The following is a 26242-nucleotide window of genomic DNA, read 5'->3' on the forward strand; positions in this document are numbered from 1 at the left end:
TATCCAAAGATCCCATTGCACTCTGCCATCAAATTAACTCTGTATGTACCCATTTTATGCATTTAAATATAATAAGTTATAAATTTAGCAATGGGTGTCAGAATAGTGGGGAAATTACTATAACGTAGAGCAACTACACACATCCAATCATCGGCTAGTTACAGTAAGTTGTTTGGTACATGCACATACGGACATGCATTACTTCACATCAGCAACATTATGCTTTTTGCATCACCTCTTAGCCTTTCCATCCTGATGACGACACCGTCTCCTCCATTTTTCTTGTACCCTGCCGAAGTAGAGTGAACACATTTGACCGTCACCCGTTGTTGCGACACACTCAAGGGTTTGCCAATCATTGTCAGCAGTGAACTTGAGACCCCCCTCTGTCAAACTGCAGTGTAAGGCTGGCAGTTATTTGGGCTTTGTTTGTAATCTTTCTGGGCGCTTTGTCGGAAGGAGGGGGGTGGAATTGTGTGGGGGGCTCACACTGATATTAGCGTGAGTGCACAAAAGCCCCTCGAGTGGTGTCATGCACAATTAATGTCCCCAGGTAGCAACTCCATTAGCCGTATGAACTCCAGCCGCAGCAGGGAATACTAATGGCTGAGGTGCCGGGGGGCATTAGAAGAGAGAGTGACCCACACAACACCCCCCCACCCCCCAACCTCCACCACACACCTTCATCCCAACACTCAGTATTGCCCCCCACCCAACACCCACCCAATTCACTCCACCCTTCAACCTGACCAGCTCCTGTTCCTCCATTTCACTCAGGAGTGCTGAGCGGAACACCTCAGCCTCAGTCTCCAGCCTCAGGCTCTGCATACTGAAACACTTCTCTAACACAACCTCAGCAGCTAGCCTGAATGAGAGGAACGGACGAGACATGCTAATGGATTAGGTCAGGCTAAATTAAAATAAGAGCAAACATGTGAAGAGAAGTGCCCACTACAATAAAACACAAGAACACAAATTACCTGTATACATTGGCCAGTATATACAATTGGCCATTTTATTTGTTTTATCATTTACATTTTACATCTGTCAAAGAAACATAAAATATCACGTCTATTTATAGTAGAAACAAACAAAAAGAAATGCATTTCACAGTAATGTTTCATTAAAATTTTAATGCCAAAAATGACTTAAAGGAATGTGAAGTAAGGTTTGCAGGGGTTGGCAGAAGTTCTTTCCTGCCCTCCTCCAAAAGGTACATAGAGCTGTTTCTGCAGTGCTGAGCCTGGAGTAGAAACAACAGAGGCTATATTCACCCTATTACAGGTCAGAAAGTATCACAATGATTTTGAAAGTGTGTGGTGTGGTGGTTTAACTTTATCTAAATCTCTCCTCGTGGCAGTCCGTATTATTTGAGGTTACCATCCAATACCTAGTTTACCTAATAAATAATGATTTTAAATAATGTGTGCTGTTTATTTAACAAATTCATGCAATCAAGAAGAATCGTTGTTCTTCAAACTCTCACTTATTTATTCATTCATTGTCTGTAACCGCTTATCCAGTTCAGGGTCGCGAAATCAGGGTTGCGCAAGGCAGGAACACACCCTGGATGGGGCACCAGTCCTTCACAGGGTGACACACGCACACAAACATATGGACACTTTTTCACCAATCCAACCTGTGGTTTTGGATTGTGGGAGGAAACCGGAGCACCCAGAGGAAACCCACGCAGACAAGGGGAGAACACACCATACTCCTCACAGACAGTCACACGGAGCAGGACTTGAACACACAACCTCTAGGTCCCTGGAGCTGTGTGACTGCGACACTACCTGCTGCACCACCGTGCCACCGCTTTTGTATTTACTGTGATTATATATAACGTTATACAAGCACCACGTTACTGAGAAGGCATTAGTTTAAATATATATAATTATCTTAGGTGCCTAAGACTTCTGCACAGTTCTGTAAATACTACCTAATGTTCTTTTAATTATTAACTATCATTCCCTATTTAACACCACTGACCATATGACCACCTCCTAGTTTCTACACTCACTGTCAAGTCTCTCAGATCCACAGGAGCACTTTGTAGTACAATTACAGACTGTTTGCCCCCTTTCACTCTGTTCTTCTATGGTCAGGACCACCACAGTGCAAGTGATTTGGGTGGTGGATTATTCTCAATGATGCAGTAACACTGACGTGGTGATGGTGTGATAGTGTTTTTGTGCTTGTACAAGTGGATCAGACACAGCAGTGCTGCTGGAGTTTTTAACTGGACTGAGAATAGTCCAACAACCAAAATCATCTAGCTAACAGCATCCTGTGGGCAGCATCCAGTGTCCACTGATGAAGGACTAGAGGGTGACCAACGCAAACTGTGCAGCAACAGATGAGCTACTGGCAGGTAGGTTTGTCTAACAGAGTGGACAGTAAGCGTTTGAAATCTCCAGCAGCACTGCTTTGTCTAGTCCACTTGTAGCAGTCCTGAACACTGAAGAACCAAAGAAGGGTGAAAAGGGGGGAAATAGAGTATACAGAGGAACAAATGGACTACAGTCTGTAATTATAAAATTACAAAGTGCTCCTCTATGGCCAGCGGATCACTTAGAATGGACAGTGAGTGCAGAAACAAGGAGGTGGTCATAATACTATGGCTGATCAGTGTAAATTCATATTATGTTTTAATAAACTGGTATCACTTTCAAGCTGTAACAGTAAGAAATGCTTGTCCAGAGAACAGGTGTTCAGGCAAAGCACTGCAAAAACACACTCTCAGAAAAAAGGTTTTAAAGTCCAGTTTTATAAAAAAAAAAAAAAAATATATATATATATATATATATATATATATATATATATATATAATATATATATATATATATATATATATAAATATATAATATATAACATAATATAAATCAGCACAATTTTAAAATCTACAGTGCACAGGAAAAACAACAAGCATAGAACTTAAATATACAATTATCCAGAAAAATAGGTCATATATAAAAAGCAAAACTATACAGTCAACAAGGGTGGCTCCACCCCGTGTGTTGATATTTAAATTATCGGGAAGTATTACTAACAAGATTCCAGGATTCTGGGGTTGTGGGATCAAATTCTGCCTCGGGCCAATGTCTGTGAAGTTTTGAGCGTTCTCCCCGTGTCTGTGTGGGTTTCCTCCTGTGCTCCGGTTTCCTCCTACAGTCAAAAAAAAAAAAAAAAAAAAAAAAACGCCACATGCTGATAGGTGGATTGGCCTCCTTGGAATGCATAAGTATGTGATGCCCTGTGATAGACTGGTGGCCCTATCCAGTGTGTGTTTCTGCCTTCCATCCACCAATGAATCCAGGTAAAAGCGGTTACAGAAAATGAATGAATGAATGAACAAACGAATAAACAAAAAAATAAACGTGTGAATGAATGAATGAATGAATGAATGAAAAAACAAGACTGAATGAATAAGAAATATGTCAGTTTAAGAGGCATGGCAATAACATTAAATCTAAATGCAAAATTTAAATAAATACTTATTTTATATTTTTAGCCTTTAGTTCATGCAGGCCCTAATGTATGTGTCATTTTACAGGGTGGATAAAGTGGCAAAAATATGACATCATAATATCTGAAAGCATTTTTATGACACAGCTATTTAAAAATAAATTATTGGGGGGGGGGGGGGGCATAAAAAGCAGCCAAAATTAATTAATTAAATAAGATAATGGAATAATGATGTTAATAGATGTTAATATAAAATTTTAATATTACTATACACTGATTTTTTTTATTTATATTTGAATTTTTTTAAACATTCTTTATAAAGTTTAAGCATATGCTATACACTGTATTTGTAAAGCATATTATATACAAATATAAACTGCTTTTTTAATAGGTTCTATAATAACTGTATACATCTTTAAGCATTTTAATGGTAAATTCGTTAAAAAAAAGTGACATGGTCCAAACATTCAGTCCTTTTAATAATAAATCTTAATTATTAATCACTCTCTAACACCCAAACTAACAAAAAGAAAAGAAAAAAACACTTTTCTCATTTGTCTTACAGAGAAAAGGGGGCCACCATCACTGTGATCTATGTCACTTTCTTTCTCACTACCTTTCTTCAAATCCCACTTGTTCACATGACCTTGGACACTGATAATCGCTGCACCGACCTTGCTTGTGTTGCCAAGCCCACTGGTTGAGTTGAACTAACAGGCTGCTTGCTGATCTCACCCTGAGGGCTCTTTCTAACTCACACACATACACACGCACACACAGCCTCCCCCACTAACCCCCTGTCCGTTGTAGCATGGCGGAATTTAGGAAGCCTCCCAGGGAGCTTGCCTTATAGCACAGCTCAATAAAATTAGGCCGCCTACAGACTTGTCAATTACCCGTCACATAGTCTATGAAGCAAAGAAAAAGCGTAAAGTGCTCAGAGTCAAAGTGATAAGTCGGCCTGACGAGCCGAGAGAGGAGGGCAAATTTAGGGGAGAAGGCAGAGGGGTGTGTTAGCTGTGAAAGCTCAATAAGCACCCACCTCGACCTGAAGACGCCACCCTTTATCACAATACCAATTACACAGTATAATAGAGCCATGTTTGCTTTGTTTCTGAGGTCCATCTCCATCACACCCGGAGTTCATCAGTCAGGTCTAAGACTTCACAGAATTCAGATTGCACAGCTCATGTCAGGCAGGGTTGAGGCCTGCTAAACTGGCCAGGCTAAAGCAAATATGAGGGCAACATAGATTCGCTTTCCGCCAAATAATGCCATGGTACATTACATGGTACTCACTACTGTTTATCTGACACCTGAGGGTACACATATTTCAGGTAAAACTTAAGGAACTCCCAACTAAATTGTGTGAAGTAGTTTAGTCTGACTATTATTTATAATTACTTTTGATTTACTGTATTACTAAGGAATTTATAAAACATATTCATTCTAGAAGTTAGATATAAACAGCACCATTCTAGAGAGAATCAGATGTTTTCCCAACACTGGGATAGCCCTCCAAAGCATTTAATACTACAGATATACCCAATTTAGTACATGAAACAGTTTCAAATGCATTGCTTTCAAATGCATTAAGGTGGAATGGTATGTTTGAAGGAAGGAAGGAAAAACTGTTTGTATGTTGCTGAAATTTAAATTGTCTATACCAGGGGTCGGCAACCCGCGGCTCCAGAGCCGCTTTGATCCCTCTGATGTGGTTCAGCTTTTGAAAATAATTACTGAGTATTTAATTAAAATGTATTTTATTTTAGTTCGTTCTTCAAAATGTAATTCTATGAAGATTATGGCGATCTTGTAACATCTAAAATATTTTAATATTTAAAATATTTTGTCGCTCTTAATACATGTCACAACTTCCAATGTGCGACACCCGCCAATGTGCGGTTGACAGTTGACTGCACGGCCCCAATATAATAATGACGGCACGCAGAGAGAAGACAGCGTTTTTGTTTGCTGCCAGTGGATTTCCCCATTACTACAAGGACTCAAATAGACATTGAGTATTTTACTTAACCGTCAACACATCTTTTTTTCTGAGTTAAAAATGTTTTGTTGCATGCAGAAATGTTATTTCATTTTTCTGCATTCGTTCATTGATTTCATAAATGTAACACAGTATAGTTTGTTTATACATAGCACAAAGGAAAAAAACCCTGTTATATGCAGTGTTATTTCATGTAAAATTTCAAAAGGATTTTGTGGCTTCCAGTGTTTACTTTACTGTGTGAAACGGGTCCAAATGGCTCTTTGAGTGGTAAAGGTTGCCAACCCCTGGTCTATACGTATCTGAATTACCATAATAATTAATTTGTAATTTGAGTTGTGTAGTTTTGTGTAGCAATTTCGGTCTGTGTTTACATCCATGAAGTTTGCGCTCTCCCAAATTTAGAGTCACTTCCAACTACAGCAAAAATTAATCAATATTACCCACCTATGGAGCAGGAATAGAGCAATATCTTGATCTCAGCTCATGCTTTTCAACATCTGGAGGTCTACTGGATTTCTAAAAAACCTCCAAAACCAATGGAGACACTTCGTAAACACTTTACGACTGTTTCAAACACACAAACAGCCTGGAGAGTTAGCCAATGGAGAGAAAATTAAAATATAAAATTGTTATTTGTTTAAAATCATTAAATGAAGCAAGGGGAAACTCCAGAGGTTTAGGTCTGGAGATTTGCAGACTGGTCCTTTCACACATGTAGCTCACAGCCAGGCCCCCAGGATATGCCTTTTCAAGCAGGCCACAGGAAGTGACAAGAGGACCATTTCAAAGACGCCCTCCATTCACTCCTATTCATTCCAAGGTATCTTTGAACCAACAATAGAGGCATCTCTGAGCCATTTCTGATTATGACACAACCCAGGTTCTCTGTACTTTGTCATTTGATCCACAAACATAACAATTCCTTCATTGTTTAAAATTGAATGTTTTCCCCAACAATGCTAAATATGACAAATGTGTCCCAAAATGTTGTGCTGTAAGAAGAAGCTGTTTATTTTATGATTTTTTTGTAAGGTATCTTGTCTTATTTCTCATAATCTTTGATGCTCATACAGACCGTGACACAACTGACCACAGGTTTCCCCATTGAAAACAGCAGGATCATTGGGTGTATATATAAACTCTCAACACTCACAGCTATAGACTTTGTGTCAGACAGGTCTCGCAGCAGGAAATGCTCCGTGTTCTTTAGGCATGGGACGGTGCCTGTGCAGCCCATGCATGAATTACAGCGTGATACTCTAGAACACTCCCCACTGTATTCACACATTTCCCACTCTGACTTTATCCAGAGACTTTACTAGGGGTCTAGGAGTATATAAGTCCATGTAAAGTTGGAAAATTCCTGGGTTAGTGTGTATGTATGAAAAGGACCATACTGTGTTTACGTTGGATTTTTCAATGGGACTAATTGGATTATACCTTCAAAATAACAGTTATTAAAGGGTTTAGCTTTGGGCATGTATTCTTATAAAACTTTCAATGGATACAATTTTTTAATTAGGTTGTGTTTCTACAGATTTTTAAATGCCACTTACAAAACTGTTCTTTAAAAATTGTCCACTGAAAGCAAAAACTTCAAAAAACACATTTGGGACTTTTAACAGTATAGCTTGGCAAAGTACAATTTTTATTTGATATTCAGTACAAGAATCCAAGAGCAGACTTGGTCTGCATTGTGGTCAATTTTCCAGACAATATAGGAACACAGGAATACTTGAAGATATCACAAATTTGATTTTGCCTAAAGTGGGGGCTAAGATTAGATCTAGTTAAGGAACCCAACGTCAACCGCTCCTTTTACCGTGTGGCAAGTGGCATACATGTTTTATTGAAGTAAAGAGTGTGGAGAAGCTGAGGAGGTTGGGGAGCAACAGCACTTTTGCAGGAGAGTTATAGCTGTGGGTGGAATTAGATGTGCTTAGGGGGCCTCCGGGCAGCAGGAAATAAAAGACTGCTTTCAATGGAGTGTAGAATTCATATCCCTAAGTCACTTCCAATAAATAAATCGTTGACAATTTCCTCAGTAAACACTGGTTACACTTTGTTTTCATTGTCTGTGTGGTTTGTGTGTCAGTGAGGTGATATGTCTTGTGAGTGGGTGGTGTCATGTCGGCCCTCTCGTTTATGTTAAAGCAGCAAATTATTTTAACTTTGTCATACATTTTTTATAACACTTTCCTAATGTGACACTATATCTCATGGATAAATATTATAGCAGCAGTAGTAATTTGAATGTGTAAGAGCATTGTGATAGAAAATCAGTAAAGCTTTAGTTGTCCAGAAGTGGTTTGGGCTTGTGGAAATGAGCATCTTTTGTTTTTTTGTTTACATGATTTCTTACTTTCTTATCACCTGAGAATACCTTTCAAAATGTGAATTATTTTGCTGCAGATATTTAAAGAAAAAAATGGCAGGACAATCTCTTAAATGAAAAATAGCAAATCACAAACAAGAAAATCAAGCAAACATTACAAAGTCCGAGTCATCTGGCTTTGAATCTCCACCAGATATGTCAGCTTATCAAAATGTAAATCCTTCCCTTTGAAAAAACATGCCTAAATCTATGGGCAGATATTACAGAAATCTCAAATCGCTTCCCTTCATCACATCTCTCCACCAAAAGCAAACAGCATTAAGACTATGTCAAGGGAAATTATGTCAGAGTCTCAAATACAACGCCCGTTTTTCTTTGGACCAGGTCCTCTCGCAGCACAGATGGCACTCGGGCAAACAGTATTGTTCGCTGTGTTTGATGACTTGGACAGCTTCTATTAGATCCCGAAATGTGAGCCTAATGGGGAAGGTTTGCCAAAAAAAGGCCTTCATTTAAAAACTACTGCACAGGGAAATAACCTCCCATGTTTTGGAGAGGCCTTGTCAGCTAGTTTCACTGGAGATGGCCAAGGATATTGCAGACAGTCGGGCTATTACATTACACATCTGCTTCAGTCCTTTATAGAGCAGATAACGTTACGCTCCTGAGATGTTTGATTTTATTACCGTCCAATGAAGGAGCCAAACAAGTGTTCCTATTGATTTGCACATTAAATATATTAGTAATAAAACAACATCCTGCAGCTAAGCAATTGTAAAATCGATAGTAATTGGTACCAAAATATTATGAGTGCTTGGTCTGCAGTCTTATTGTCTTTTTATATAACTAACCGCTAAGATGTTGGAGATGTTTGCACAACAAATGTGATAACTATTGATAGGTCTGTCAAAGAAATGGATGGGTGTAATTCTGATGTCTGCCAATTTTGCGCTTGTGGTTAAAATTTGAGCAGTGTGTTCAGTCGGTGTCTCACATAAGCATGGCACTGATAATCGAAATTGTCTGAGCAATAGTTCTCAAAGTAGTGAAAGGTGGGAGTGATAGCCATTGGGGAAAAATGTACTTTACTTAAAACAGGAAAAAAAGTGTAAAATAAAATACTGGGCTTACTTTATATTTTTCCAAAAACACCTTACAATAACGTATAGGGCAAAGTGGCTTCACTGAGCTGTGTATATATGTGTGTATGCTTTATAAGCTAAGGAGAGAAGGTACTTGTTATCTCCGATAATGAAAAAGCATCGCATCCCAAACTGTTATGATTGGGCTGTTGAGGATAATTGTGTGGTTAGGCTCTCCATCTGTTCTCCTCCAGAGCTTTTTAGTGCGAGGAAGAGCTCAAGCCCAGCCGGGCCTCAAACACGCAAGTGCTCAATATACCTCCATCAGGGCCTCCAAAGTACCTGTTCTCTCATAATCACAAATCACTTTATAGCATGCTGCATATCAGCACCCCAGATCAGGCTGTAATACATTAGCCAGCATAATCATAGGTTATTATTTTGTAATGACCTCAGCTGCTGAGCACATATTATAAACTTTCAGTGTGAGTCAGTGTGTGGCATGCAAATCACTGTGATGAATCACATGTTGCACTGCATTATGATACAGACTTACTTTTAATGATAGCTATATCAGTGTTAGGGTACTGGGTGTTTTTAATTTTTATTATTATTTATTTATTTTTCTTTTTGCCATATGTTTTTGAAACGTAGCCCTATGATGATAATGCAACTCAGGTTTTAAGAAAATTATTATTATTATTTTTTATTTTAAGAAATAATTAAAAATTTACCTGGCATTTGCAACATGGGCAGTTTGGTTATGGAGGCATGTGGAAAAATTCATTGACCACTAAAGATAAAAACAATCATGGTTTTAAAGTCCAGGTTTTTTCCCCCCTAAAAATAAATTACATTCTCATCTCCAGAAGAAGTGAATATTTGTGATCTTTCTTTACAGAGCTGTTTAAATTAAAAGAAAAGTCCTGGAGATGAAATGGGGTGTATGAAATCAACACTGCATACACATCCACAATTGCAATACAATTACAATTGTGTTCATTAATTAAAGGTACAAATATGTACCCTAGAGGGTACCACCTCAGTGACAGCAAAAGGTACCACCACAGTGAGTTTTTCTGACAGTGTATGCAGTTACATTGTGCCTAAATGTCACTTTCACTCAACTTAAACAATGGCTTATCATGCAAAGTGTGAGGCATACTAAAAAACTAGAACTGTCCGCAAACCTGAACCAATAGAGAAAATTAGCATTCAGTGGTAAAGAGATAGTTTTGTTTAAAATCTCAGCCTGTCCTATCTCAGAAGAATGTTCTCCAGTCTCTATCTAGGGAGTCTCTGCCACCAATCTTTGGGGACTTTCAGGGACTTTTGGGAACGTTTAAACAAAACCACCATCTAAAATAGTGTAAAACATTAGTTAACCTGCATTACTGATATCTCTCCTGCTTTTTGTTCAAAAAGTGCAGTCGTACTGATAAGCCACAAGATGATAACCACTAAGAGGCGAAGTAAATAAAATTGATTATTTATTAACAGTTGCACATGTCAAAGCTGGGGATATATATTAAATGTAAAAATCAAGAAAAAAACTCAAGATTTATTTTAATACAAATAAATAAATAAATAAATAAATAAAATTGGCTAACAGAGTTGCGGAAGTTTTATTCTTGATCAGGACATTACACCTGATGGAGTCCTCCATTTATTCTTTTGATGCACTCGTACCTCCCATCCACAAGGGGCATAATATCACACTATGTTACCAAACTACCAAGGAGAAACATACACGTTTCCACTCTTATTAAAGAATGGTAAACATCTCTATAGTTAACCATATCCTATATCTAACACTTTTAAAACACTGCAAAAGCATTTATTTGTTCTGATACTGGGATAATACTATATCCACAAGTACATATTTATACAATGTACACATGTATACATAATTATACAACAAATATGTGTATATTTGTTTACATGATTTAAAAAAGGGGTGCCCTGTGAAGGACTGGCGCCCCCTCCAGGGTATGTTCCTGCTTTGCGCCCTGTGATTGCGGGTAGGCTTCGGCCCCACCGCGACCCTGCATTGAATAAACGGTTACAGACAATGAATGAATGATTTAAAGATGGTGATTTTAATGTCATGAACATAGCAAATTAATACTTAGCTTTGTGTGGTTTTTAATGGTATAAAATGACAAAAAGAAAAATGTTTGAATTTTGAATAACATACATTACGCAAAATGCTTTAAAAGGTATAAGGCAGCAACTGAAGTTCTTGAAGCTGATGTGTTGAAAGCAGGAACAGTGACTTTAAAGACTTTGTAGACATCGTGTTTTGGCCAGATCACCTCAAAATAAGGTCTTATGGGTTGTTCCTGGGATATAGAGTTTAGTACCTACTTATAGTTTTTCTCAGAAGGAAAGTGATTTGGTTTTCTTTCGGTCTGTCATTTTCCTTCCTTGTGGACAACTGGTAGACCACACTGCATTGGTATTATCCACTGAATAATGAACACCCCAACTTTTGCAGTTTTAGAAATGCTCTGACCATTACAACCATTACAATTTTGTGCATGGCTAGTTTCCTCAGACCCATTTTTTTCTGTGCACAACACATCACATTTCTATACACTGAAAGATCACTGGATTAGGGACACCTACCGTGTATCTACATTCATTGTCCATTTTATCGGCTCCCCTGACCATACAGGAGCACTTTGTAGCTCAGCAATTACAAACTGTCTTGTACCCGTTTCACCCTGCTTGACCCCCACAAGACCACCACAGAGCAGGTATGATTTGGTGATACTGATGTGATGTTGGTGTGTTACAGTGTATGTGTTGTGCTGGTATGAGTGGATCAGACACAGCAGTGCTGCTTGAGTTTTTGCAGCCCTCAGTGTCAATGCTGACCTGAGAATAGGCCTCCAACCACAACTATCCAGCTAACAGCTTCCTGTGGACAGCGTTCACTGATGAAGGACTAGAGGATGGCCAACACAAACTCGAGCAGCACTGTGTCTGATATAACCATATCCGCGCAAAACTCCACCACAATGTCAGTGTCACTGCAGTTTTCAGAACGATCCAACACCCAAATCATACCTGCTCCTTGTGGTTCCTGACCATTGAAGAGCAGGGTGAAATGGGGATAAGAAAGGTGGGCTATAGTCTAGAATTGTAGAACTACAAAGTGGTCATGTATGGTCAGCTAACAAAACAGACATCGAGTGTAGATAAAGGTATTCCTAATCAAATGACTGTTTATATACCCCCAACAAAAACACATATTTTGTTTTCTCCCTCTCTCTCTCTCTGTTAAGGGCAGTAAAATCCTAAGCTATATTGACATATGTGAATCAAGTTAAACGCTGCCAAGAAGTACAAGAAGTACACTGTCAGATTTCTCTCTCACTGTCTGTTTCTTTCTTTGCCTTTTCTCCTCAAGGCAGAATAAAAGGCAGGCATATTTGCTGTAAGTGTATCCTCTGCAGGCTGCCCTGGGGGCACCAGAGGAGTGAGCGCTCTGCCATCTTGGAGACCTACAGTGCTTTATAACTCTGCTCACTCAGGAGCAGCCTCCGCTAGCTCCAGCTCCAGTCATTAGGCAGCAGGGCAGATCTGAAAACTAAGCCAGAGAGAAGACCTGCACCCAGGGCCTAGCCCCCGCCACACCTGCAGCTCATGGAGCGAGTTTGGGCATGAACGATGAGCCATCCTAACCCAAACTCCAGGGACAGCACCACCAGCCTCAGCCCGACGTATCATTTAAATAATGCAGAGCTGAGGCGGAGGAAATACCAAAACCAAGCAAATTCTCAAATAAAACACACATGCGCACACACACACACAAGGAGTGAAGCAAAAAAGTTTCAAACACAGTTCTATTACTAGGATTGTTGAAATTGGGAATTCATTTATTTTAGCGAATTGTGATTTTTTTTATTCAAAAGAATTTTTATTTTGATTCGCTTACCATTGAAGCAGGAGGAATGTGGTTAATACTCACTGATATCATATGTTTAAAAAACAACTTTGTGTTTTTACTGAATAATGAAATAATCTCATTTAATAAAAAATAAATAAAAATCAAGTGAACAAAGTTAATTTCATTCATTCATTGTCTGTAACTGCTTATGCAGTTCAGGGTCGCGGTGGGTCCCGACTCTACCCGGAATCACTGGGCGCAAGGCAGGAACACACCCTGGAGGGGGCGCCAATCATTCACAGACAGTCCTTGGTGTGGGAGTTGAACCCACAATCTCCAGATCCCAGGAGCTGTGTAACTGTGACACTAGTAATTGTTCAATTGAATTTTTCCACATTTCAAATGTATTCAATTCACATTTATTTAGTGGATGAGCGTGTCCCCTTTGACTTACAATAGTGATAACTAATAAATAAAGGATATATATATATATATATATATATATATATATATATATATATATATATATATATATATATATATATATACACATGTATATATGTATCACCCAGAATAGCAACTTTACAAAAGAGGAAAAACACTCTTAAAAAAATGAAAACATTTTATTCCAAGTCATTTTGCAGCATTTCTATTGGTTCATGTATCATGAATTCTTCACAAAGTGTGAAGGACAGCTGCTGTGCTCAAATAATGTAGTAAACTAAAAAATGTCGATACATGATTTTGATTGAAAGTCACAAAATAAAGGTTAAAGTATTAACAGTCAAATAATACATATGTCTTTACTTCCTTTCCCAAAAATGAATGTATATTAATACTATATTGTACCATATTTCCCCATGCCCTAATAAAAAAAATAGTCCTGACTACAGATCACTCCATTAGAACAAATGAACACTTCTTATGCTTCCAACGTATTTGGATAGCAACAATGTGTTCCATCAATACAATGGCCAAACCAGATCACACCAAACGCTACAAGGAGTACATGCTTCGAAACTTCACGATAATATTCAAAGGCATAATCCAATCTTATGTACTTAAATCCAGATCCACAAAAGATCCAGGAGAAGCTGGTCTGTGGATTGACACAAGGGGATATGAGAGGTAACGTTTACTCAGCTCCTAGAAAAGCCATCCGAGAAACAAATATTCCTCTTGTTATTTGCACCCCATTCGCCGCTGTTGATCGAGACAAATACATTGGCAGCAGGAGTTGGCTAAATTTTGATGGATGTCAGCGGTGGGGGCTGCTGGATTTGCCGGTGACACTGGATGGCTGACATTTACTTACAGACGGTGATCTCCTCCACGGCTTCAGTCTTATGTAAATAGCACACCTGTCTGCCCATGGACATGCCGGGCTTACGGTGAAAGCCCCCTTTCATTGGAAATACACCACCGGTGTGCCGTTTTGTACCATGCTGTATTATTTGTTCAGCCAACTGAGGAAGAAAAGGACTTTGAATATGAATATGGGCATTGAGCGACAAGTATTCAATGTTTTTTTTTCCTTTTTTTGGGGGGTCGATATGAAAACCAGATAGCAGCCAGTCATTGTTTATTCATTTATTCAAGCTTTCATCATAAAATATCCTCTTAAGAGCAGGCACTTTTAAAGAGAGCCATGACGGTTGTGCATATAGCTCACGGATATTTCTGTTATGGTTGATTCATGTCTTTATGAGATAGCATAGTACTGACATATTAACCCTTTACATCACCACTTCATTAGGACATTTTGGATTTTTGACAGCTTAGCAATGTTTTGCTTGACTCCTGTCATAATGTCACTGTTGCATGGTTGCAAACGTAAACACAATAATATATGGCGTGTGGGAAAATGTGTCCCACATACCCACACGCCAGTTTTATTTCACCATATCCTCTAGGTAGTCAAGTCACACTGAGCAGACTAACCAAGTGGAATCCTGCTCTAAACAGTTTTCCTTTTTTTTTTACTCTCTTTCCCCCTACTCCCTTTTTTTCTAAAGGAATGGTGAAAAATGAGAAAGGACAGGGCTGGAAAGAAGGAGGTGATGGATGGTAGAACCATCCATTTCTGAAAGCATGGTCTTCTCAGGAAAGCCAGGCAGTGAAATTTACATTATTAATCTTGTGTAATAATCTACAGCCAGGCTCTGAGAGAGAGAGAGAGAGAGAGAGAGGTTTTTGTGCCTTGATCCTGTTAACACTCACAGGTGGATGTCTCCAGTCTGCAAAAATAAAAACAGCCTCTAGATTTAATTGCACTAAGGTGAATATTCCTCAAGAGCAACTCTCTCTCTCTCTAATTAGTTTTGTTTCATCAAGTTCTTGGGCATGTGCACAAGAAGATTGTAAAAACGTGGTCCACTGTGCTTGTGCAACACTGAAAAATTCATATTGTTTTTTTTTTTTTTTTTTACACAATCCTGCCAATACTCCTCCTTTTCCTTGCTATCTCTTTCCAATCCCCTCATCTTTCAGCCCCCCCCTCTCTCACTCTTTCTTATTCTGTGATATATTTAAATGTTAATAACCATTCATTCTTGACACCCTATCTACCGAGGCCCGAGTTTAACAGGAAATCTATTTAATCTGAGGAATCTCATTACATGATCATGGCAGCAGCCAAAGGCTGGAAGGTGCTCAATAGAGAGAGAGAGAGAGAGAGAGAGAGAGAGAGAGAGAGAGAGAGCAAAGACAGGGCTGGATGAAAAAAATGAGGGCAATTCTTTAATTTAATCTATAGCTGGGTGAGAAGCAACAAAGAGGAGGCATGGAATCTCCTGTTTCTGCAGCTCCATTTGAGTAGATAATGATTAAATGTTTTCTATTGTGCCACTGCTGGTAGGTTTTATCACTGAGCATGAGATTTGGGGGATGGGGGAGTTGAACGAGAAGGGGAGGGGGTTAAAAAAAAAAACCCTCAGTGCTTTTGACTGTCGTCCAAATATTAACTTCTTTTAAGGCCATTAAAAGATTATCACTGATTTAACAAAATGTCTGCTGAAGACATTAACAACAGACTGTTCCCCAAACCCCCAGAACACCATCTTCCCATCCTACTCCTATTATCTCATTCACCCAGCACTATTTAATTTCATTTCCATGAATATGCAATGAATTTAATTTTGAGCACTATTTTCATCTGCTCCTGTAATCACAAAAAATGCCAGTGTAATTAGTTTCTAATTACTTGCTTTAATTGTTGTAGTAATCATTTTAATTACCCAAATGCACAGACATTAAATGCTAAAAGGGAAATGATCTGCTTGTACCTCCTACCTTGTCTTTCTTTCTCTTTGAGTTGGATAACTCGATTTTGACATGGGCCAACTTGCCGGGAAATACAGTGCCAACAGAGGGTTGGTGTATGCATGTGTGTGTGTGTGTGTGTGTGCGTGCATGGACGTATGATAATATAGAAAGAGAGAGGAGGACGACGGAGACAAGAGGAGCTGGCCCGCATCACTCTGTAGCATCGCAGCAATCTGCCGCATGGAAATTTGCATGCCCCGGAAAAGCCATTAAGTTAAAATATACAGTTATTGTACCTTTCTGGGCCTAGCGCCATACAAATGCTTATTGCATGTGCTTATAGCCAGCCACTAGCAGATGGTAAATCATGAAATTTTATGAAATTATTACGCCGGCGAGGTGTTTTGAAAAGGAACAGCTGTGAGAGAGATGGGACATTATAAACACTCACAGGTGTTCCGTCTCTCCCCTCCGCCAGCCTCGACATCAAAAAATTAAATTATAAACAAACCGGCAAATGTTGTAATCTCCTTCACATACACACTACTTACAGGGGGAAATTGCTTAAACTAAGCAAAGAATTAAATTTTCATTTGCATAAAATATTTACAGAGGCAAAGAAATTTCATCGCGGCCTCTCCTCCACAAACGCAGCTGCCAAGTTTTTGGGCAGGAAATGGTGGTTATGCTAGTCACAGCAAGCTAATGCTAACATGGGGAGCTCCATTAGGGACAATGCTAATCACCCAAGCACATATGGACGAGAACACCTAATAAGACCTAAGCTGGCCCTTGCCAATCTCTGCTGCTACCTCATGTCTCTCATTAAGAATTTATACCTACTTTAGTATTTAATTAGCCACTCCTGCATGGGGATGGTTGAAGATGGCCAGGGATTGCTAGCTTACTAGCATCTTCCAAATTTAAGCCTCATTGTGGCTCCCTGCTCCACTCTGGCATGCAGAGTGTGACCTGTGTGTTTCTTTCTTGGCTTGGGGGCCTAAAACCTGGCATACACTTGGCAATGTTACGGTCACCTCATAGCATGACTGTTGACTCACTGTAACCCCCTGGCATTTGGTCAGGTTTGGCATTGTTTCTGGCATTGTTCTGGCACTTCTACAGAAATCTCATCAATTATCTCCACAGTGACACCCTATGGCAATCAGCAGCTGTAGCTAGTACTGAGGCCGAACACATACCAGTGCCCTCGTTGGACATTCGTGAAGGAAACTTGACTACTTTAGCTATAATTCATAAAACAATATTTTGACTTTTTTCCCCAAAACTGGACATACACTTAATATAAGTGGTGTGAAATTCCAAAATCAATTTGATATTATAATGATTATTCCAAATCCCCTTTAAATTAACACAAAATCTGAATATCAATACAAATCAATTTTATCCAATTGCAAAGTCATTCTTGGATAACCCTGATAGCTAGGAGACAGCAAGGAGATTAAAAATTAGTAATGTCCTGTACAGGACAGTAATCTGAGTGGTCCGATGGTGGACCAGCAGCGGTCTACAGTCAGTGGTGTGCCAGCCTTTTTATGCCAGTGCACCGATATATGCTCGCTGTCTGGGAAGATGTGTTGTTGCTTCATTCACTCATTCATTCATTATCTGTAACCACTTATCCAATTCAGGGCCGCGGTGGGTCCAGAGCCTACCAGGAATCATTGGGCGCAAGGCAGGAAAACACCCTGGAGGAGGCGCCAGTCCTTCACAGGGCAACACACACTCACACACACACGGACACGGACACTTTGGAGTCGCCAATCCACCTACCAACGTGTGTTTTTGGACTGTGGGAGGAAACCGGAGCACCCGGAGGAAACCCATGTGGACACGGGGAGAACACACCAACTCCTCACAGACAGTCACCTGGAGCGGGAATCGAACCCACAACCTCCAGGCCCCTGGAGATGTGTGACTGCTCATGAAATGGTTTTTAACTGAACATTCTTGCTTGACACAAGACAACTACTCAAGAGACTCATTTCTGATTTTCCTTTTTATTTAATCACACAGGATAAAAATCTTTACTGCAGACAAACCAGTCAAGGAAAAATGCAAAGCCATGTTCTTGTAGCACCTGAAGCATGAGGCCAAGCATTGTCTTGCTGAAATAACCATGGACTTTTAAGGAAAAAACTTGTGATGGCAGTATACATCTCTCCCTCTTTCCCACATTCCCACTTTCTTTCTGACCATCTTCAATGAAATTGTGCTCATAGTCAATGGCGTTTCTGCATAGAATTAATAAATAGCTTTCTCTTTGCCTGACAGAGTTAGTTTTTTTCTTGATGCTGTGGAAAGCTGTGTTGCCAATGTATTTCTGAAGTACCCCCGAGACCATGGGTCTATATTTTTTACAAAAGCAATGATGCATTTTCATACAGTGCCTTCTGAGTGCTCAAAAGGTCATGCAAATTCAACAGTGATTTTTTTTGGCCTTTCCATATATGAACCGGATTTCCTGAATCTATTAATATATTATGTATGACTGCTAGTGAAAGACGTCAATTCTTTGCAATTTGTGTTGAGAAATGTTTCTTTTAACTGTTTGACAGTTTAGCAGTTGGATGCAAAATGGTGGGCCATCACATATCTTTGGTTGCAAAGAATAAGCCTTTGATAAATGCTCCTTTTAGACTTTATTTTATTCTCCTGTATAGAATGTTCAAAAATAAAGTAACTTATACATTGCCTCTACTTAAAAATTATGTGCTCTACTTCTTGTAGCATCTCAACTTTTTTTTTAAACATGTTGTAGGAATGTTTTTTTTTTATATTATTGTAAAACTAGAGTTGAACTGCCAGCTTTAGATTGTTGTATAATAACTCAGTGATACATCTTTGCTAGTTTAGATTTACAGGGCCTGCACATTCAAAATCTGCCGACAAAGACTGAAAAGCCAAATAGCAAAAGGCATCTGCTGATCTGAAAGTAATATCTAATCCATTGCTGTAAGCAGAGTTTGACTTTGCTCTTCCCTCACACTTAACTGAGTTCTACACATAAACTGCAGGCGCTCTCATCAATAGGGTTCTGAGTATGACTCCCAAAGTGAAATACTTAAGTATACAGTTGGCAGAATGGTATTTTGACATATTCTTGAGATTTGTAATCCTTTTAAATATAGGAAAAACATCCACTATAAAGTGTAAGCTAACAGCCAAATGTTGTACAGAATTTATGCGCCATACAAATGTGTTTTTTCTCCACCTCTTTTGCAGTTTCCCAAATTTCAAAGTCTTTTTTTATGGCTATGTATTTATTGTCTATGACAGGGTAGGCTGGTAAAGTATTCAAATGAGATGCGTGTTTTTCTGCAGATCTGCGAATGGGCCAAACGCATAGGCACAGAGGCTGTGCTGAAAGGGATTCTGGGAGAGTCATGCATATTCAAATCCACTGCCGGACATAGACGCCCTAAATAGGCGAGAAGCATGCAGGACTCAGGGCTTGATGTGTGCGCGCGCGTGTGTGTTTTGCTTGTATTTTCTTGCACCTCTGGCACATGCTGTGCATTTTGCCCTTGCAGGCATGGTTTTCACATTGGCTTAGGGCAGCTCTTGCTCCTGTCTAGCTGGCAGCCAGGCAGATGCACAGAAAGTGAAGCAGCGCATGAAATCAGCGAGTCTCTGATTAAACATCGCTAGCCTGGAGAATGATTTTAAAGTATGTCTGTGCACAGGCACTACCTGAACTGCTGATTTTAGTCTTGTGTTCCCACACTGCCGGGTCACTAAGCTCAGATGCTCACTAAGCTATGACTCCTTAAGGGTTCCAAATCTACTTAATTTTGATAAAGAGGTCTAAAACAACTTACTTTTGACATGTTTTATCAAAGTGGAACCGTAGCTATACATAAAAGCTATAAACCTCTTATTTGTCAGGTACTGTGTCCTGTTTTTTTGTTTTTTTTTTAGTCTGGTTTATGTCCTAAACCTATGAGTTTTTCCAGGTAATGTGACTAAGCTCATAGGTGTTTGCTGTTATCTGTAGGTTTAAAGCCCTGTGCCTTTGCCTCATGCCTTCTCAGTCATTTGTGTATTAGATCTGTGTTTGTACCTTATGTTCATGTCTGTTGGAGCTCTAGTTTTGTTTTGTAGTGTTTAAAAATGTGTCCAATTTATAGAGTTAAAAAAAACTCCACTTTTGCACTTGCATCCGCCCCTTCCTTTGACAACATTATATTACTCCACGTCTCAAATAGAAAGCTGTGTACCAACATATATTTTACTGTATACCAATATGCACATATCAAACATACAATTTCTAAAGCATCTAAAATCATTAAGAATGTTCAGATAAATTTAAAAAATATGTATAACTGACATGGTGTCTGTGTCATATTGTATCGATATTTAAAAAAAAAAAAAAAATTAATTCATTCATTGTCTGAAAACGCTTATCCAATTCACGGTCGCGGTGGGCCTTACCTGGAATCACTGGGCGCCAGGCGGGAACACACCGGGGGGGGTGCCAGTCCTTCACAGGGCAACACACGCTCACACATTTACTCACACCTACGGGCACTTTGAGTCGCCGATACACGAACCAACTTGTGTTTTTTTGGACCGTGGGAGGAAACCGGAGCACCCGGAGGAAACCCACGCAGACACGGGGAGAACGCACCAAACTCCTCACAGATAGTCACCCGGAGCAGGACTTAAAAAATAAATAAATTTAAAAAACCCAATATTATGATAATAGCATAATCTGACTTGTTTACGTAATGACATCATGCAGATAACCGTATTATTGTGTACATTCCGTGAGACATTTAAGAACAGTGACAAGAGGAAAGTGGCTCTGAGGTGGAAGAATTTTCTCCAAAAGTGGTGTGGAGATTTGTTGGACATACTAAATATCAGATGTACAATAAACAACATTAATTGTAAAATATGAAAGAAGCCTGAAACAGCTGTTACACCACCTCAAGCAGAAACACCCAGTTCAAATACGAGGAGAGTTAAACAGACGATGTGAGCTCTAACCCAAACAGATACAACACACTGACTCAGCATAGCAACTATTCTGTATTTGTTATGTTATTTACTTTGAAGCTTGTTTATGTTTGCTGTTTTCTGCACTTTTGTTTTATGATAGATTAATATGCTACATCATTTATTTTATACACTGTCAGAATCTTAGTAAGTTATGGTTGTTCAATAAATTAGCAAATGTTTACTTACAATGTTTTTGTTGTTTCTTCTGAATGTTTGAAAACGCTACATTTGTACTAATTTTATTTAATATATTAAATATAACATTTATTTTGTTGCAGTAGTAACATTTATTTTATTTTGCTGTTCTTGAAAGTAATAAACTATTTTGTATTTTTCACTATTGTCATATTGCCAAGAATATTGTTATCGCCAAAATACCCTGAAATATCGTGATATTAATTTAGGGTCACATCGGCCACTCCTAGTGGACTAGTGGGTCAGACACAACAGTGCTGCTCGAGTTTTTAAACCCTATTCACTCACTGTTCTCTCCATCCATCCATCCATTATCTGTAACCGCTTATCCAATTTAGGGTCGCGGGGGGTCCAGAGCCTACCTGGAATCATCGGGCGCAAGGCGGGAATACGCCCTGGAGGGGACGCCAGTCCTTCACAGGGCTCACTGTTCTCTCTGTTAGACAAAACTTAATTGGTCCATATTGTAGATGTTTTTCTGTGCGGTTTATGTTGGTCGCCCTATAGTCCTTCATCAATGGACACAAGATGCTGTTGCCTGGATATTTTTGGTTGATGGACTATTCTCAGTCCAGCAGTGGTATTGAAGGCTTTTAAAACTCTAGCATTCCTGCTGTTTGATCCACTCATTCCAGCACAGTGCACACTTACACATATATTATCATTATTATTTTTATTTTATTTTTTCCGCATATCAATTCAAATTAAACACCAGCAATAATACAGACTGCTATCTACCAATGTGGACATGTTCACTGCTCAGAGTAGATAAGGCCATTACTACTACCTCTTATATAACTCTCGAAAGGCTGAGAGGATATGTTTGTTCTCCCATCCCAGCCGAAATGATGACCCCAATAAAACATTATGTATGGCTAATCCACAGCCAGAGAGCCGTACACATACCACAGCTTGTTTATGGCACTCTAAGGCTAAGTCGTTGCTTCTCCAGCTCAACAATACCTTGCTAGGAAAATCTCATTATTACTTGTAATGACAAATTTGGTCTTTCCAATTATACCCTGCCATTTTCATGCTATCTCCACAGGAGAGAATGCAGTTTGTGTAAGACTGGCTATAAACTACTGGCTGCAGTAAGGACTTTGTGCATATACTGCTGGAGAAATAGGCCATTTTGTATTGGGCTTTTCATAAAAGCAGGGATTATATTTAATAAAAAGGAAATATTTCATTTCATTACATTCATACTGTAACCTTCACAAATCTATTTACAGTAAATTAAATAATGTTCAGAATATTGTAAACGTGTATCATAAAGTTTCATTGATATTTGTATTTAATAAGTTGGAAAAGGAAAAAATGAATTTGCAGTGCCATATGTGGAAAACACAAATATACACTGTAAAACTATTAACAAAATGATTTCTATTCAGTATTTCATATTCTGAACTGCATTATTCTACTTAAAGTGGAATACTTTAGTGCTGAAATATACAGTTTCATGCTTATTTAGTATTTGTTGATTTCCATGATATGCTCAGAAAAGCATACTTTCACATAATTATAACAATTTATCATCCATTTATTCATTCATCATCTATAACAACGTCATCCTGTTCAGGTTCACATTAGATCCACAGCCTACCGATTATCACTGGGCTCAAGGCAGGAACACCCATCCATCACAGGGCAACACACACACACACACACACACACACACACACACACACACTTACACGTGTGGGCAATTTCTCCCAGCCAATCCAACTACCAACATGTGTTTTTGGACTGTGAGAGTAAATCTAAGTACCTGGAGGAAACCCACACAGACACAGAGAAAACACCACTCACAGACCAGTCACTCAGAACACATTGACAGTGACCTAACAGTGACTAAACCCAGGACCCTGGAGCTGCGTGGCCATAACACTAACTGCAGCAGCACCATGCAGCGCATAATTTACCATGACAACAAACATCTCTCAGTACTCCGAAATGCACGCACACACACACACACACACACACACTCTAACAGCTATGCCATTAGCTAAATATAATGGAAGATTTTAGCATTCTGACAACTGATTTTGCTCAAGGGGGTAATTGAAAAAGTGTTTAAACACTGGATACTGTTTTGGAAAAGTATTTAAATCAGACTGAAACAGAGGAACTCTATGTTTGGGTCCCCGACAGGACAGAAAGTTGAATATGGTAATTAAACGTGCACCAAACTCATCAACGGAAGCCTTTTTAATGAAATAACACCCTAAATGAACACTGAGAGAAAATAAAAAGTGAGCAATGGCTTTCTAGTTTACTCGGAATTTTTAATTGCCTGTCGGGAGAATATTAGATAAAGCTTGATTGGAAATAAATTGGAAATCTCCTGTAAATGCATCTGCTGATAGAAGAATTATTAAAGGAGACTGCTGCAAAAGACCATCCTGAAGTTTAAAAAAAATGAAAGTATAATAGATTGATTAGACATCAGTCCTGCTGGAGAGAAATTAAAGAAGTTGAGAGATCCATAAAGTGGCAGTATGATATGAACCCACTGCAATCATTTCATAGCTAATAATTCTTAATGGAGGAACTGCAGCTATATCTATGATATTAGCATAAAGCATCCAGGATAATTAATGATGGAGCAAACCTTTACAAAAAATAGTGAAGTCATATATTTACCTACCGTCACAAGTAGTACTCCTTTTGACTTTCTGACGAACTTGAGTTAAACAACCATGAACTAAACTTGCATGAATGAAGGGGGAAAAGTCTTTAAGTACCACTGAGAGTCCTGAACAGCTTCACTCTCTCTTCCTCCTCATTACATATGTCTTGTTCATGTATGGGTGCGACCTCTGACTTTTCCCTCTGATTTATGTCCTGTGTCTGTCGTCATCATTGGTTCCTAGCTGCCGTTAGCACCCAATTAAACTTAAAGGTCTGCACAAGGAATCCGACTGAAAAATTATTTGAGCCCCCTAATTATATAATTTCCACCTCTGCCTCACATAAATTCCAGCTACGTTTTTAATGGCCTTTAGTACTTGTTCAGCAACTTATAAATTTCAGTGATCCTTGGAAGAGGGATCGAGCTGGTATGCTTTCGAGAAGACTCTCGCCGTTGTGGAGACTCTGTAATGTTTCCTGCTGACCTTTGGGTGCTAAAGCAGATTTATTAGGCAGTCAACAGGGCTTTCCACTGCAAGGAACAGCACAAAGACCCCACTTTCACCTGCTGCATTTGTGGTCACTAAAAGTAAATGACTTAATAAACAGAGAGCTTGTTAACTTCTCATTTTATGTGATTGCAATGTAAGATTTACATTAGAGATGGAAATACACTTCATTGTTTCTACTTGGCCAAAGCTAAATGAAGATTTGAAGTAAGACTAGAGGAAACAAAAAAAAAATCAACTCTGTAAGAGCTTCTCCTTTAAATATCAGAAACAAGCCTTTCTCATAACAATTTGTTTATGGGAAACAGTATTACTTTGCATATATTTGCATTGCAAGAGAGTCTTACTTTTATTGCTGTTTTGTTAAGGCAAAGTATTTCATTATTTTTTTCTCTCTTATTCATTACTTAATTTTATGTAACAACTCCATCCTGTTCAGGGTCACAGTGAGTATCACTGAGTGCAAGGCAGGGACACACCTTGCACGGGGCAGATGTCCATCACAGAGCATCACACACTCATCCAATCACTACCGTGTATGATCACTTTTGCATAGGAAATCCATATACGGGGCTCTTGGCAGCAACATTACCTGCTGTGCCACCATGCTGCCTAAATAAATAAGGCATAAATATGTGTATTCATAGGGGACATATAATCACCTTTTTCGGCAGCAACGCCCCCTACCGCCGGCGGAACCATTTTTGTTAATCAAAATTTATTGGTTGATAGTGTCAAATGATTTTATCACACAGCCCTGATTGTTTACACCTGGAGCAGGACGCCATTTAAACTCTGACGTTTAAACCATAACAGGCATGTAAAATCTCTTTTCAAATTATTTCTTAAAAAATCACTTACCGTCTGAGGAAAGGAGTCGCGGCGGTGAAAACCTCCAACGCCACAGTAAACATGCCTTTATTTCCTACGTAACGGTAACGCACTGTTCTGGACCTCCTGCCGCCCATGCAATAGGAAAGCTTTACGTAAAGTCTTCGTGAAATCAAAGCTGAGGGCGTTCCTTCTTAGATTCAGTGTAACTGTGGACCAATGAGCGGCTGCCGGCTGTGAGCGGGGTCCTATTACCCGGGGGAGGTGTGCGCTGCAGGACCCCGCTCTCCACGGGGATTAGCTCACAGGTCTCAGCAGGCGAGTCAGATGTGATTGACACCTCTGTAAACCAATAGACGAAGACTCAGACGAAGACAAGAGAGGCGATATGCTGAGATCCTCTGGGCCTGGGGGAGGGAGCGCCAGGGAACAGGAGTAGCGCTCCCCAGGCGCACGGTAAAGGAGTGAAGGAGCTGAAGGAGCGCTGTGGAACGCCATTCGGGGCAAAATATTTTAGAATATCTTAAATATACTTGTTTTATCGCAGAACAACCGAATAAAGTAAAAATAAAAACAACCAAAGACTATTTTAAACTTTTTGGGCACTTTGAGGTACATATTGCTTACTTTCTGAAAATGCTGTATAACCCCATAATACTTGACACTTTTTGCTTAAAACTTTGTAAGTTGTCTCACAAGACGCTAGTGAATCTGTTATCCTCAGCACCCAGAAACACATTATTTACCTCTAAAATAATAGGCACTTACTTATTTATTATTTTATTTTATTATTATTTTTGCTTTTTTTGCATTTAAAGGTTCTGAATTGGAACTTAAATGATGGAAACAAAAGCCTGAATTAATGCCTTGGCCCACGTGTCACAGTGAAAATGGGATAAAATATAATTTTAAAAACTTTTCAGGAACGACCGTCCACCTGGAGGACTGCATCGGGCAGTAGGGTTTAACCCAGGATAGAGCGCCAATCCATATCTGGGC

The 26242-nt window shown here is 39.2% G+C and overlaps 1 long non-coding RNA gene across 1 annotated transcript; it reads right to left on the bottom strand.

The window, feature by feature from the left end:
• Positions 1-1074: 1074 nt before the first annotated feature.
• Positions 1075-25398, bottom strand: LOC136665646 (uncharacterized). The gene is made up of 3 exons (XR_010795295.1): positions 25274-25398; positions 3051-3165; positions 1075-1243 (listed from the first exon to the last, which is right to left on the bottom strand). It is a non-coding gene; the product is annotated as an uncharacterized lncRNA (long non-coding RNA).
• Positions 25399-26242: the final 844 nt, after the last annotated feature.

The sequence above is a fragment of the Hoplias malabaricus genome, chromosome 14, assembly GCF_029633855.1.
Source record: "Hoplias malabaricus isolate fHopMal1 chromosome 14, fHopMal1.hap1, whole genome shotgun sequence".
Taxonomy (NCBI): Eukaryota; Metazoa; Chordata; class Actinopteri; order Characiformes; family Erythrinidae; genus Hoplias; species Hoplias malabaricus.